At 36.3% G+C, this 477-nt stretch overlaps 1 protein-coding gene and 1 long non-coding RNA gene across 2 annotated transcripts in view; both read right to left on the minus strand.

Annotated features, from left to right (window-relative positions):
- Positions 1–421, minus strand: part of LOC119588549 — a 1744-nt gene extending 1323 nt beyond the window's left edge. The window contains exon 1 of the long non-coding RNA XR_005230110.1: positions 28–421. This is a non-coding gene — a long non-coding RNA (uncharacterized LOC119588549). The remainder of the gene's footprint in view (positions 1–27) is intronic.
- LOC119588548 (maltase-glucoamylase, intestinal-like) overlaps positions 1–477 on the minus strand; it is a gene marked incomplete at both ends in the record, with an annotated part of 20825 nt that overhangs the window by 15692 nt on the left and 4656 nt on the right.

A 477-nucleotide genomic window follows, 5' to 3' on the forward strand; every position in this document is an offset into this window, starting at 1 on the left:
GCAACACGCGTTCCCCATAAGCCACACCGACAAACGCTCTTTTCCTCGCACTCACTAACTCAACACTGGACCCGCTGTCGGTCTGAGTCGCTCTTATATACTAATACAGACAACAACAAATTCGTGAGATTATTATGAGATTTTTACCTATAGCTGGATATGAATTTTATGGCGGCTTAAACTACTGACGATTTTTTTTTTCTGATTTTTATTGCTTTATGGGTTAAGATATTTCGTTGGAAAACTATGCTTTTTTTTTCTCTCTCTCTCTCTTTATTGTTATGTGGTATCTCAAATTTTAATTCGCTGACTTTTTTGGGGGTATTTATGGTACAATAAGTGGAAAAAAGTATATGATATTAGGGAAATCTGATGAATTAAAGTTAAAACTTTTATTACACAGATAAATGTGAAGGATTCCGGGGGAATATGACTGGCAACTTTCGCCATTGTGCTAAGCCTGTTCACCTTGAACAT

Source organism: Penaeus monodon, chromosome 24 (assembly GCF_015228065.2).
Source record: "Penaeus monodon isolate SGIC_2016 chromosome 24, NSTDA_Pmon_1, whole genome shotgun sequence".
NCBI classification, from domain to species: domain Eukaryota; kingdom Metazoa; phylum Arthropoda; class Malacostraca; order Decapoda; family Penaeidae; genus Penaeus; species Penaeus monodon.